This window comes from Epinephelus moara, chromosome 16, assembly GCF_006386435.1.
Source record: "Epinephelus moara isolate mb chromosome 16, YSFRI_EMoa_1.0, whole genome shotgun sequence".
Taxonomy (NCBI): domain Eukaryota; kingdom Metazoa; phylum Chordata; class Actinopteri; order Perciformes; family Serranidae; genus Epinephelus; species Epinephelus moara.
In genome coordinates, this window is record NC_065521.1 from 23253890 (window position 1) to 23268490 (window position 14601).

Here is a 14601-nt window from a genome sequence, read left to right on the forward strand (position 1 = left end):
CTTTTTTTTTCAATCTGGCATGAATAATAACAGAGAGGTAATCTCAAAGGCAAATGTACGGTCAGTGTGTCAACACTTGGTGCGGTAAGAAAAGGATGTGTTATTCAGGAAGACAGCACACAGACAGGGTGTTGAGGCTGTGTTATGAGATTAGGCTGTTTTTTGTGGGAGCGAATGGGTAAAATCTGTCTGTGTGCAGTCGGAGCAGACAGTTGGGAGATCAGTGCTGAGGTCAAGAGGAGCCACTTAGCTGTGCTTTGGCCTCCCAACCCCTACAGCGTGCAGAATCAACCGCTCAACTGTGGGAGTAGATAAAAAGCTTGGCAGCAGTCTTGCAACTGGAGACGGCTACATTTACTAATGCATGCAGGCTTTATTTATGGCTTTTTAAAGGTACAAAATGGAAATTAATGGGAATAGGTAGGAAGGTGGGAAGCTTGCTCATTAGCCAGAATATATATTAGGCTAGCCTCACTAGTGCAGATCCCTAAAGACACTAAATCTGGAAGATTGTTATAAACAAACAAAGCAATAAACAACCCTCACTAAAACCTATACCTCTCTCAATTACAACTAAACCATGAAGGTCATTTCTGATTTTTCTTTCAGCTATTCTCACTATAACTAAATACACGAGTTAATGAGATTTAAACCAGATGTGACGCTGTTTCCTCCCTACCGCACACATTATTACAACAGCAATGAGACAAGAATAGCTGTCCCTTTGATGTATCTGGTGATGAGATAATGTGCCGAAATCTGAGAATAATATGTTAGGTGTCATCTATGATTACATGGCAAGCTCGCTACTCTTTGTCTTTATTGTTTGGACTTATGAATCAACTGAGCATGGAAGTGTGTTTCTCATTATGCTGTTGTGGACACACAGAGAATTACTACTCAGAAGTGGTGAGCTGGAAATTCTGCAAATTGCTTGTTTGGATGCACATACTCTGCATAATGCATGAAGCATCTAACATATAATAGATACTGTGTGTGTGTGTGTGTGTGTGTGTGTGTGTGTGTGTGTGTGTGTGTGTGTGTGTGTGTGTATGCGCCTGTAAGACATAGCGAACAAGTGGGAGAGACTGGGGAAATAAGAGACAGGCCAACGCTGTTGATATTCGACATTGAGCAGAGTGGAAACCTAACATGCAGCACACTTACTGTCTTTATAAAAGGAACAGTGGGGAGAGGAGGGTTGGTGCAGCATTAGCTCCTTGAGTCAGCTCGAGGAAGAGGGATGGATGGAGGGAAAGATGGATGGGTCGCATGAGGGAAGGAGAGACTGAGGGAGGGAGTGCAAGCTGTGGCACTCTCCCTGTTCCTGCACACATCAGCAGCAGGAGGGCAGGGATGCGCGGAGGCCACAGCGAGCCAATTACCAAACTCATTAAGTAACCTGCTCGTCGGCTTTGAACTGCAGCCCCCACCCCAATATGGTGACTGAATTCTCCGCCACTGTTCTGGACATTCAGATAGGCGCTGCTCTTACTCTTCCAACTCTTTTTTTTTTTTTTTTTAAATGGCAGGAAAGGAAGGTGTAAATAGCAAAACGGTAATCACACTTTCACATGTGTTTATTGGAACTGAAAGTTCAACGCAGAATTGAAGTGAAACCGCAATTGAAATACTAGGTAGATTGACGAACAAAGGAAATAATTAGGGCTGACTCAACGCCTTGAAGCTTCGATTGTTGCCATGGTAACTAATGGCCAATCAAGCAGCAACCTCCAGGGCAAAAAAATTAAGCTAACATGGAAGTGCCAAAAACTGCAGTTCATTAAATGGCCACTTGAGGCTGACACCAGAGGCTAGTCGCTCCCCTTAGACCACCATGTTAAAATGTCCAATTTCACAGCAGAAATAAACGTGTTTACAGCCTAGAACGAAAAACGTTTTCGGTCTCTATAGCTAATTTCCCCGTTCATGACAACTGTACAGGGGTTGAATATTTATATAACTCACCCGTTCACAAATTATCACGGCTTAAAGTTATACATAATTAAGTGCAGGACGCTTTGAGTGAAAGGCTGTCTGCCAATACTGTCTTAGTCAGATTCACCCCTCGCTCCTTCATAGCTCCAGCCTCTCGCCTAACTACGGTCACTTCTGGGTCCAAAAACACAAGACGGCTACATCTGTAATGCCGAACCCATAGCTTCAAAACAGTCGTTCACAAACCAATAACTGACCTCATGGTAGTCACATCCATTATTTTTACAGTCTATGATCTAAAACTAAATTTGAACGCTCATTTCTTTTACCCCAAAAACAGGCCATAAATTAAGAAATAGTGATCCAACATAATTCGTTATGTATCAACATTATTCATTGGTTATTCTCGAAACGGAAACTTGAGAACTTAGTGGTAGGCCTAGTTTGCTAGCAAGATGTTGACGAAGTCAAGCGTCACGAGTAGTTTCAAAATTTACAAAGACGACCCCAAAAAGTTGAGTGCCAAATATGCCAGAGGAAACTGACATATCAAAAATCTACAACTAGATTGGCAAATCACCTGAAAAGTTTAAGTGATAGCTTAGCCATTAGCAAAGTATTTTCTTTCTCTAGCTGTTGTTGCTAATGTTACTGCAACCAGCATGCTAACAAAGTGGCTAATGATCATGTTATTTTAGATGCATCGACTGATGTTTCAAAAAATGTCCTCCTGTCTCTCAGTCCTCCACCTCCCATTGCCCAAAAACTAATTATTTGTGGACATTTCTCACTGAAGCTTCAATGCCCCAGAAGTGGTATTTGCCACAGCTCCAGAAATAATACATCCAGACACAAACACAAGAGTAGGTTAGCATGGGTTAGCAGTTGAGGGATGAATGAGTGCTGACAGGCTTGAGCCTTTCTCTCCATTGAAAGCGAAAGTAGGGGAAAGATGGCTGCAAGGGGGGAAGACGAAGCACAATGAGGGGTGAGGATGATGATGGAGAGGAATAAGGCTGGGAGCACCAAGGGCAGGTAGAGTACACGACCAAGGTCCACTGGGTGGGGCAGGAATATAAACATTTCGGGGAGGGAGGAGAGGGGGGTTAGAAAGCACTGTGTTAGTCAGCACTCCAGTGTCACAAAGCATTGTTGACTAACCTTGACTGCATTCACCTCCTAGCTCCCTGCCACACTGCCTCTCAACAAGTATTGACACAACGACAGTCTGCAAAAGAAAAACTGAAGGGGAGGAACAGACACACACAGAGGACAGAGGGAAAGAAACGTAAATGATGTGCAAATGGAACAAACGAGGTGATAACAGCTTGACAGTAGAGGTGTATGCATGGGTGAAGTCGGCAGCCATATTTGGCGTAATGTTGAACACATGGTGAACGTAGCCACTGAAAGAACTTGCGCACACACACACACACAAAAATAATAATACCCCTCACAGTGCAGTTAACATTTTCTACGAGGAGATTGTGAGCATTTATTCCAAGCCAGTATTCATTTCCCTCTTCTCAATAAACCTCTCTGGATACACACAGATCGAGGCACTCATACCTGCTACACACACTGTTACACACACACACACACAGTCCCCCCACCCCTGAACCTCCCCCATTATCCCATGAGCCCTCTCTTCTCTGCCTTGCTTGACAAGAGCTTGGAAATAAAAACATCACAGCTCTGCCTCGCAGCACCTGTTCAATAACATTGACATTTCACATTCAGCATCCGCACACCGAGAGATTCCCTGCATTTACTCTCTTTAACACCCAGAAACGCAACACACACACACACACACACACCACACACTATCAATCTGCTACATTTCAATGCAAGCATTTTAATACTGCACAGACTGGGGATGTGTATGTGTGTGCATTTTTGTCCTGCATGTGCACCTGCTAGGGTTGCAACTGTATGAGATTTTCATGGTGCGATAAGTGTCTCAGAAAATACCACGGTTACACAGTGCACGGTTTTATACAGTTATATTTATTATTATCAGTTACAATAGGAGGAATGTAAACAGGTGGGTTTTTCAGGTTAAACCAACCCTTTATCATTTTCAAACCTTTAAACTATTTGTCAAAAACAGAAGTGTAAATGTCTGACAGGAAGTGGAAGAAGAAAGGCGATGTGCACATGTGGTTGCTTTTATTTTAAAAATACTGTACTTAAGCAAATGCTTAAGGTGTGATAACCGTCAATTTTAATAACACAGTGTACAGTTTCAGGTGTACAGCTGCAACCCTAGTGCCTGCAGTCATGTGCAGGGTGTAACAATCCAAATTAATTTTTGGACGCATGGTTTGATTTGAACAAATATTTATTTTTTAACAACAATTCACTTATTAAAAGATTTTGTGGAAACAGCGTAGGGTAGAATTGTGTCCTTTTCTAATCATGTGATTCAATGGTTGGCCACGTTTTTTAAATTGAATTATAAGGAGAAATTAGGGGATAATTTTGGTTTAGAATAATGAATAGTATAGCATATGTTGCATGTCATTATGTAGCTCTGAATATTTATGATGAGAAAATTAAGGACACCCTACAGACGAGATATAATAATGAGCGACTGATGAATATGTAGGGCACAGTAGGGTGAATATGTGTAGGATTTTGTCTGAGCTATTTTTCTTTAAAGGCTGTTGTGGCTGGTTTCTTAACCAATTATTTCCTGACGGCAAAGCTGGAACAAAACAAGGCAACATCCCATGATATTTACCAGATGTACAAAAATGATACTGTTTGTTATTATTCGTTCGCTGCCTCTGATGCAATTCGCCTCCTGAATTCAGCCTGCATTTTGAAGTGAAATGGTCTGTTCCCTCTCTGAATTTGAAAATAACACCAGGTGTGCAGTGAATAAAATCCAAGTATTTCTGTCTGTGCAATCTCAGCACTGTTCAACAGCACAGTGAGCAGAGCACACTGTCAAAAATAGCACAAACACACCATCCAGATAAGCACATAAACATTTAGTTTATCAACGCCATGATCAAACTCACCAAAGAGGATTTAGAGGTCGTACATTTTTGATGTAAACATTTGGCTCGATATTCTTTTAGATGCACCGTGACACTATAGTGCATGTTTTCTTACAACAGTCGCCACCTGAGGAGAAGATGAAATGCACAGTGGGCCACCTAGTGCCAGGGCTCAATGGTGTCACCAGGTGCAGCCTAACCTGGGTGGCTGAGCAGGGACATCTGTTTGACAGCATTAGAGCCATCAGAACCCTGCCATAACCACAGATTAAATGGCAGTAAATCTGAGGATTAGATCCGCGTATGAATAGCTCACATTGATTTCACAATCCCTTCAGTAACTCTGGAATTTCCACAGGGACAGACAATGTGGGCATCAAGCACACACACACACACACACACACACACACACACTAAGATTCATCTCTCTCCTAGTTAAAAAAAAAACACAGTCTGTGACTAGCCCATCTTCATTTTAATCTGCTCATATCTCGGCCTAGAGGCTGTATCCAAATAGCACAAGGCATGCAACATCATTCCTTTAACAAACTGCCCGTCCATCCCATCTCTCCCACAAGTCACAATAGAGCAACTAAAACAAGCTCAACGGGCCTAGAAATGTCCAGTCCTATATTCCAGTATGTGTGCTCATGTGAGAGCAAGATCACTTCCATTCTCTGCCAGTTGAGGGTTATTATTTGTGAGCACAGTGGTACGGTGGCCGAAAAGGGCAAACGCGCTACAACAGCCAAAAACATTTCCATAAAGAGAAACGTGCTGCAGCTTCTGAAACGATGCCAAATCAATAACACATACAAAAATCCAAAACATATACAACAATGGAAACGTGCTGCTCATACAGAAACAATGCAAAGTCAAAAACACACAAAGAGACTAAGCTAATACAACAGAAAAATGCTGCATATCCAGTCAACACAACAAAGTTCTCCTGGCCTCTAGGGGGGAGCGCTAAGTGGAACAGTTTGATTTTTGACCCGAGTGAGAGGGACAAGACGAAAGAGTGTGAGTAGGAATAAAAGTGGAGTAAAGAAGCAACATTAAAAGGCATATTCTTCTTTACATTTGGCTTTAGTCTTTTACAATATTGCAAATATTACTTTACAAATGAGCAACAGATTATTGTAGCCAGTGTTAGCATGATGCTAATGCTAGCTCTCCCTAGCAGCCTGGGGAACATATGTTGAGTTGACTGGATATGAAGTGTTCTTCTGTTGAATTTGTTTCTAGGGTTTTTGTGTTTTTGAAGCGTTTGCTGTTAATGTATTTGTTTTGGATTTTCAAATGTGTTTTCGAATTTTTCACCTGATGGAAATGTTTTGGGCTGTTGTTACACATTTGCCCTTGTAAACCACCGTACTTGAGTGATGGGGTGGATGATGACAAAGACAAACTGGCTTTTTCTTCTCTAACTGCCTGGTCTCAGTCTTACTATGTGAATATGCATGCACTCACACACACACTCAGCCCCAGTGGGACCTTTCAGACACGACAATCCCCAAATCCCACGCCGAAACCTCAATCCCCTCCGACCACCATGGCCCTTCGGAAGCTGGCTGACATCAAAGACAACCGCTTCGCTTTCATGACTTCAGTCCGCCTCTCGGTCTGTCAGTGTCTCTGGCTGTCCGGCACATGCTCATCAGAAAAGCCACTATTTTAACACCAGGCTCATGTTAACCACTTCAAACACCTCCACAGCACAACATGAAGAAACCAAAGATAGCATGTGCTGCGTCTTCACTATTTCCACTACGAGGCGGGGTGGCAAGTGTGTTAGGATATGAGCAATGATTCCAAAACGGGTTTCTAAAGAGGAGACAACAAACTGCTACAAGAATGTAGTCCAAATTGCATAACCATATTTGGCAACTTGATCCTCACACCCAAAAGGGCTGCTCTGATCATCATAGCTGACCTTACCTACCTATCAAGCCAAACGAAAGCGATTACCTGGTGATTAGTGTGCGTTGTGAGGCAGCTCCATTAACCTTTGAGAAACAGTGTGGAGGCTGCAGTGTCTAACCAAGTGGAACGCTCTTCTTACTACCCCCAAAAAAAGACATGAGTGAGGTGAGTGAGAGGGAGGGAGGGAGGGAGGGAGAGACTGAGAAACTCAGTGTGACAGTAGAGCAGCTCCTGTTAGGTAAGCACATTGAGCCGTCAGGCCGGCACATTCATCAACACACAGAATGCCAGTCAGCAGCACCAGCAGGCTCACCCGCCTCTCTGCCACGCTACTGTTGCTGTTGTGAGGTGGGGTAGGAGGGAGAGTGACAGGGAGGCATTTGCAAAGCAGATTTGGACCATTCACCCCAGCATTTGGCAGTGCAAATGTTTCTATGCATGGTTCGAGTGGTTTTTACAAGCATTTCCCCTGCCCTAATAGATCGGCCACGGGCTGCTAATGATATCATTATCATACATACACTGTAATAGCCTGGACCCAGGGTGTGCCAAGATCAATGGATGGCAAAATCTGGATCAATTGATTAGTCTGCCGCTGTTAAGCTGCTAAAACATATTTTGCGCACAGTCAATGTGCTGTTGGATAGGCCGTGAATGAATTGGGTCCTTGCCTGTTTTCAGAGTGCAGCATCCAGACATGGGGTTATGCAAGTGGATCGGTGCCATATGAGAAGTGAGCTGAATTGGCAAGGCTGACAAGCTTCCTGCGCTCTTCTTAATGTCAACCACAGCCACTAACATTACACACAAAGCTCAACATTAGGGCTAAAATGACTATTTAACATTCCAGACAAAGTGAAAACAAATGAATGCTTGTATGTTATCTCTATTGTTCTTTTGTCATTGTGAAAAGTCACACGGCCACACTATTAAAGTGGTTTTATTTTGAAAACCAATTAACCAGCAACAGGCCTGCAAGTAGAGAATACATGTTAAAGGCCCTGGCTAAGGCTCACAGATATTTTTGTAAACAGAGATTTTCCACTTCGTTTTAGCCTCTCATCCAAACAGTTTTTGGTCACTTTCAAAACTCTGGTTTGCACCTCTGTAGACATGTAAAACGAAGCGTTTGTGAAACGAATTCGCACTTGCCCAAATGTTGCTTTGTGAGCATGCGTTAGAAACAAAAACAACAGGGGACTAATTTTAAAGTCTGCCAAAAATTGCAGTTTTGGATTAGACCCGAGTGGACCAGCAGATGGTGGGACAATGTCAAGAGTCAGATTGTTGTTGATTGGGGAGTCAAAGGAAAACTTTTAGCATGTGTAGAGCATCACTTGTATCTTTTAGTGAGCTCCTTCATCTTTATATCAAAGGCAAAACAACAGTGATGAGATCTCAAGGAGGTGTTTTGGAAAAAGTAACATTAGCCTGTACACTTTGCTACCTTTGTGATGAGGGGAGACCGGTGACAACAGTTAACACCAAAGGCATTGAGAGTCATTTTTGCATTTTTGAGTACATGGAGATTTTTTGTAAAATGAAGGTCGTGTGGACGGATATTTTTTTCTTTTCTTTTTTTAAACGGAGGGGGAAAATATCCCTTTTAAAAAATGTCTGCATATGTGTAGACAGGGCCTAACCTAGACACTGTGTAAACTAAAGGCAGATTGGTTTTGTTCAACATGCCTGGTTACACATTTGAAGACCATTCATCCTACAGCAGAAGATGGAGAAGTATCATCAAAGTAAATCAGACTCTTCCAGTAGCATTACATTAATATTGCATTAGGACTGTAGGACAGTGTGATGTCGGTCTTTTAATCTTGAAACATAGGACTAAGGTTGTGGACTTGCGACAAAGTTAGTTTGCGTTTGTATCAACGGGGGCCCTCAAATAGCACATAACATCCTCAAACATTTCTTCATTTATTTAGCAGCATGAGGTGAGATTTGATTTTTGAATAACGTTCTGAATTATGCAATCAGCGACAATTTACGTTGACATTTTTATGCGTGGGTATGACAAGAGTAGGCTTGGTCAGGATTGTTAAACTTTGTGAGGCTTAAAGGTATACTATGCAGAATTTTCCTAGAAAGCAATGTATGCACTTATAACAGGTAATTCCTCTTCATCATCACTAATGACCCACTACGAGGGTGTGGTGGTGTATTTTTCTCTGCCCTCTCAAACATGCAACAATTTCTTGATTAAACAATGAGTTGATCGACACAAAATCAATCTGCATTCATTTTGATAATGATAGACTTAACAATTAATTAATCATCTAGAAATTAATTGGTAGCTTAATTGAAAATGAAAAATACTCTTTAACTGTAGCTGTAATTTAATTTTTTCTTTACTTTGTGGTACAGATATTAAACTCCAGAAAAAAAGCTGACAGTATAATACAAATCATTATAACCAAACAAGTGCACACAGCCTCAGAATTGCCACCTCTCTCATAAAATGCATTTCCCAAGCATCACAAAGGTGCCATTTGTTGCAGGGCTATTGCATTGGGTTGCATTATATTTTACAGATATTAATTTATCGTGTCCACCTCCTGAGCAGCGTTCAGGCTTGAATCATAAGCGCTCTCATCTTTTCCTCAGACTGACTTGGTCTCAATCATGACTGTAATTTGAGAGCGGGCTGATTGTGTTAGGAGGAAGCTGATTGCACTGATGAGCAGAGAGCTGCTGAGGAGAAGAAAGTGGGACAACCACGCTGAAAAAATAATGGCATCAATGACAGGTGGGGTGATATAAGGTTGTCAAAGAGACTGTGTTGTTTTTAAATGATCGTTCTGTCACCCGACGACAAAATGCAAACTGGCCAAAAAACAATCCTGCATGAATTAATCTCTAGTCCAACCTTGAGATACTGGACTTGGCAACAGTGAGACTTTTGCAATGCAGCAACACCATCTAAATCATATTAAAGTGAGACCAAGCTATCCACAGGGTTAACTCTATCTGCAGCATGATGCAACTTATTCCAGTACACAAAGGCTAATGCAGGTAAATCACACCTAGCGGACTTGAATGCTTGACACTAAGCTTCCTGGCACACTAGCTAGCTCGAGTGGGCGAGAAATGAACCCTGTTATGTGTCCTGACACTGGGCCCTGCTCCCCGGCAAATAAAAACATGCCTCTCACTTACTGGCTGCCTGCGCCCACAGCCCCATACATCAGCATTATAAAGGAGCTCGGCAGCCTCAAGGTCAGCTCAATTTCCTCCTGCCGTTATGAAGTATCAGAATCACAGCGAGAGGGGGCACCCACACACATGTAAAGAAATGATTTAGGGAGCGAAGGAGGGGAGGGAGAGAAAGAGAAGGAGGGTGTGGGGGGGTGGATTTGGAGTGTGAAGGAGAGGTGGTGTGTAATACAATGGGGAACTGTGACAAATCACCAGGAGAGAACCAGCCTCTTCTAGAGTAAGGATGTGTGAGTGCGGGCATTTGTGAGAAAATGTAGAGAACATTAAGCCCGCTTGCTCATTCCACACGCTAAGAGAACACAGTAGTCTGTAGTATAAGTAATAGGATTGAACAGTTTTTGTTTAACAAGCCGATTCCACTTGTGTACTAATCGCTCAAGTGTAAGTCTGTGAAACTACAAAGCAATTAGACCTACTAAATTATTGTTTCAGAAAATGTGAATACGATGTTTACCATTTACTGTAATTAAATTCTAAGCTGTTACATGGGCATAACAGCGACCTAATGCAAACTAAATGTCTTTTTTCCTTTTGAGATCTGGGCCCATTCATCACATGCCCAAGCAATTTGATAAATTACACAGAAGCATGAAAGCTGATCATTTGCGTAGCAGAGAGTGTGGAGCATGTGTGTGTGTGTGTGTGTGTGTGTGTGTTTGCCTCTGCCTGAGTCGGCAGTCATCCTTGGCTGCCTCGCTGGCTGAGGTTTGACATCTTCAGCTAAGAGCCTGGGGAAATAACAGCAAATTCACTTAATGGCACCACCTCATCTATTCCTCATACAGGGAGAGGAGGGAGAGTTCCTTGAGGTGTTACAAAATGGCTGTGTGCTCTCGGCTGTGCTCGCCGTCTCTCCCATCCGTGGGGGTGCAGGTGTGTGGGTAAACACAGAGTGCATTGAGATCCATCACCGGCCTTGGTCAGCCACCAGCTGTAATTTGCAGTCAACTCTGACCCTTTGTGAAAAGCCAGCCTGCCTGTGCTGCTGCTACGAAGCTTTTTGTGGTGACAGCGTAATCTGGTTTGATGCGCGCGTGCGTGTGTGTGATCGCATATGTGTGTGATGATCTGTGCATGCAAAGGCAAACATATACAGACCTCGATGCAGTGCATGGCTGCAGGTATGTGCATGCATGTTTGTGCAGGTTTAAGTACGTGCATGTGTATGTCTGCAGGGAGTGCTACAGAGCCAGAGGTGTAATGGCCCCACTCCATCTTTGCGTGAGGTATTGCAGAACAATCCAAAGCAGCTGGGAGGGAGCCTGGGTTGGCTTGCAGTTGGATAACATCTCAACGTAACAGCAGGTATGCTATCAGTGCAGCCCGAATCCCCTTAGGGCTATTTTCAGAGCCTCTGACCCCAGCGTGACTGGCTGGATGACGTCTCTGTGCCAACAACACAGGAAGAGCAAGACCCAAAAGCATGCTGCTGCTTCCTCTCGGCTGCACAACATTTCATTCCAGCAGCCCTGAACAACAGCTCTTCTATTGTTCGGACGTTTCACTAAAGAAGACTCAATAGCTCAACGAGTGAGCTCACAAGGACCACAATTTTTCAATAATTCACCAAATTCAGACAATGCATTATAAATCACCATGTAAACACACTTTTCCAATTACCCTAACCTGAATGCATTCATATACAGAGAGAGCATAATCACATTAAGACATGCATTCCAACCGCTTTATTCAACAGCGTTTAAGATGTGTGTGCACCTTAATGGAGTGATGAATCACAATCTGAGCTTTGACAGTATTTTGCTGAAATCCAACTGCTCTGCTGTATGACTCAGTTTTCATGTGGCTGCGAGATGAATAGTACAAGGCACAGTGTTATTCCAGAATCTGCTCAAAGGTTTTTAACACAGTAGCAACATGACAGAGAGATATGAGGCTGAATACTGGAGGGAAACTGATGTTGCAACATAATGCGGAGGAGGCGTCTAAAGATATTAATTAGGCTAAAATGCCGGGTAGCATGTAAATGGGAATTAGTAGCCCACACAAACCAGCATAAAAATACATATGTAGAATAAGGTCAATTGTGAGATTGCTGCAGGCGGTGCAAATACAGTTGGTAACACAATCAAATTCAGGACTGCAACATTTTCATTATCAATTTATCTGCAGATTATTTTCTCAATTAATCAATTATGCATTAAAAATTTGTGAAAAATCAAATAACCTTGAGTCTGAGGTGACTTAGGCTGTGTTCGAAAACACATACTAATATACTGTTCATACTTAGTCTGGTGTAAAATTGAGTATGTAGTGTGTTCACACTGCATAGCCCTTATATATACTACATTGGCAAGAATCTGAGTATGAAATGTGAGCTTATGGGACATAATCAACTGCCCCACAATGCATTGTGTCTCTTCAGACTGCATAACAACCAGCTTGCAGAGAGATTTTAGCCAGGCTAAAAGCTCTTAATTTGTCTCTTTATAAAGTTCTGATATTTTTGCAAGTGAGAAGGTAACAATTTAAATTCCAAATATGAAGTCAATTATGCCTTTTTGGAAATTAGTAGTGATGTTACAATACCATTTATTCCTTCCAATTACTGATTATGGTAACTAAACTTGCGTATCTGCCCGAACAGAGTACTAATTCAATACCACTACGTTACAATACATAAATAAATAAATAATGCAGCTATTTACTTTAAACCCTGTATGGGTGTGTTAAACCAGGGGTGTTAAACTAATTTCAGTTCATGGGCAACATACGGCACAGTTTGGTCTCAAGTGGGCCAGACCAGTAAAACCATTGCATAATAACTCATGACAAGACTTCAAAATCTTCCTCTATCTCTTAGTGTAAAGACTTACATTCTTGAAAAGTTCATCCATTTATGAAACACTCAGTACACTACTCATTGTCATTACATATGTATTTTTTCATGCATCACCACACCAAACCAAAGGTGAAGCTATTGATGCAGCAGATTAAGTTATCCCCTGCCTTACAATCCATTTTACAAATCAAAACTCTTTGCAATGCCTTGGGTTCCACCAATATTGTTTTACAATAGACATCTTTTGTACTGAAGCTGCTGATTAACAAAATTAATTACGACCACAGTAAGTATTCAATATTTTTCAGAGAACTGTATTCTGGTCGGGGTGGGAAAGCCTCTGAAGCACTATTTTACGTGAAGTGGCACCTGGCACCTCCTAGGGTCCACAAGTGCATCAGTATTAGATGTGCAAAGTCATCCAGTGGGCCAGATTTGACCCTTTGGAAGGGTGGTCGGACCAAATGTTTGACACCCCTGAGTTAAACCCTTCATAAAACATGAACAAATACATACAAAGAATAAATGTCACAGAACTATCTAACTGTCTCATTGTAAAATACTGCCAAACTGCTGACAATTTAATGGCTAACGTTACACTATTTATTTACCGGAAATAAATTCTTCTTTGCCGCTCTAAACCAGTAGCTGTCAGTGTCTGCATGGTGTAACTTGCTGAATAGACTACTGTTTTAGAGCAGGAAAGAAGAACTGATTTCCACGTTTATCCAGGTGTAAAACTACTTTAAATTTTGTGTAACAAATTATGTGGTATCGGATCAGTGCATAGACTCGCCTACTTGCTGATACCAGATTCAGCTTTTTAGGAAGTATGGGAGGCATTTCTGATACTGGTATCGGAACAACTCTAGAAATTTGATGTGAGAGCCGCTGGTTGGATCAGACCAGCTGTCAATCAGATGATACAGCAGTGCTGCTTGAGTATACATCAGTGTTAACAGTCTGTTGGTAATGGCATACTTAATCATTTATGTAGAAGAAAGTATGCAGTACTTAGTAGGCAGTATGTTAGTATGCGATTCCTAACAAAGCCATATTCAAACAGCTTTTTTTGTCCAAGCAAGACGTAAAAACTCAAAGATATTTAGTTTATATTTCATATGATGAGACAAGGTGAAGGAACAAAATCTCACATTTAGATTCAGAAGCTGGAAGCATCAAATGTTAAGCATTTTTGCCTCGAAATTAATTAAATGATTAACCGATTATCAGGCCGACTGTTTTAAACGTGACCAGGATGATGTTTTGTCCAACAGACATTAAGGGAAGTGTTGGGCTGTAAATAAACTAGAAAAGGGGGACAACACACTCTCCAAGTCCTACAACAACAAAACCTTGTCTGAACAAAAAGCCCTCTGACAGTCACAGTGCAAAAAATCTATCGCTGTTGTACCACCAAGGCCACATTGTGCTCTGTGCATAAATTTCTAGCAGTGGTGTCTGTTAATAGACCAACTGATAACAGATGAATAGTATGTATCAGTGAGTGCATTGGTGCTGGAGCGGGGTGATGGATGCCTCCTGTGTGCTTTCCTCTTATATAAAGCTCTCTCTCCTCTCCCATCTGAGTGAGTGGCTTCCCACTACTTGGCTCCCCACGGTTAGCTTGTCAGCAACCTCTCCATCTCTTTTCTCCGCACCTGCACCTGACACTGCGAGCATTCTGTCACCCACCTCTCCTCA

At 42.1% G+C, this 14601-nt stretch overlaps 1 protein-coding gene across 2 annotated transcripts in view; it reads right to left on the reverse strand.

The window, feature by feature from the left end:
• The window catches only part of rerea (arginine-glutamic acid dipeptide (RE) repeats a), a 148190-nt gene that overhangs the window by 114713 nt on the left and 18876 nt on the right, over positions 1-14601 (reverse strand). Inside the window, exon 2 of one of the 2 annotated variants that reach the window (XM_050063907.1) lies at positions 3100-3180. The exons of the other annotated variant lie outside the window; for it this stretch is intronic. The gene's annotated coding sequence lies outside the window, so the exon portion shown is untranslated. The remainder of the gene's footprint in view (positions 1-3099; positions 3181-14601) is intronic. 2 annotated transcript variants of the gene reach the window in all.